Here is a 735-nt window from a genome sequence, read left to right as displayed (position 1 = left end):
TGGCAAGTAGATAAATAGGTACCACTTCGGTGGGAAGGGAACAGCGTTCCGTGCGCCTTGGTGTTTAGTCATGCCGGCCACATGACCACGGAAACGTCTTCGGACAGCGCTGGCTCTTCGGCTTTGAAACGGAGATGAGCACCGCAACCCTAGAGTCGGACTCGACTGGCTTCCGAGCAAGGGAACCTTTACTTTTAATAAGAAGGGGAGCAGGCTCCCCCCCCCTTCTCACTCACCGTGGGTTCTCCTTTCGCCATCTGTCCCTACATTTGGGGAGGAGCCATGTCTCTGGGTGCTTGGCACCCAGAAGGTCCCAGGTTCAATCCCAGCCATCTCCAATTAAGAGGATCAGGTAAGAGGGGATGTGAAAGACCCTGGAGAGCCCCTGCCAGTCTAAGTAGACAAGACTGACCTTGGAGGACCCAGGGGGGTGTGATTCAATAGAAGGCAGCTTCCTGCATGTTCACCGGTTTCTGGATAATGTCGTGTTTTTCTTATTGATGTCAGTGTCGTGGCCTTAACAAGGACAGGAGTTGTGATCCACTGTGTTTTGTCGGGTACGTGTCATAAGACGGGGTTGGGGAGTCATGGTAAAGGTAAAGGTTCCCCTTGCTCGAAAGCCAGTCGAATCCGACTCTAGGGTTGCGGTACTCATCTCCGTTTCCAAGCCGAAGAGCCAGCGCTGTCCGAAGACGTTTCCGTGGTCATGTGGCCGGCATGACTAGACGCCGAGGC

The 735-nt window shown here is 54.1% G+C and overlaps 1 protein-coding gene across 1 annotated transcript in view; it reads left to right on the top strand.

Annotated features, from left to right (window-relative positions):
- CHUK (conserved helix-loop-helix ubiquitous kinase) overlaps positions 1–735 on the top strand; it is a 53,240-nt gene that overhangs the window by 35,524 nt on the left and 16,981 nt on the right. The window lies entirely within an intron of this gene.

This window comes from Gekko japonicus, unplaced genomic scaffold, assembly GCF_001447785.1.
Source record: "Gekko japonicus isolate JY-2015 unplaced genomic scaffold, Gekko_japonicus_V1.1 scaffold3590, whole genome shotgun sequence".
Classification (NCBI taxonomy): Eukaryota; Metazoa; Chordata; class Lepidosauria; order Squamata; family Gekkonidae; genus Gekko; species Gekko japonicus.
The sequence above is the reverse complement of the archived record's forward strand: the minus strand, read 5'-3'. Positions and strand labels throughout refer to the sequence as shown.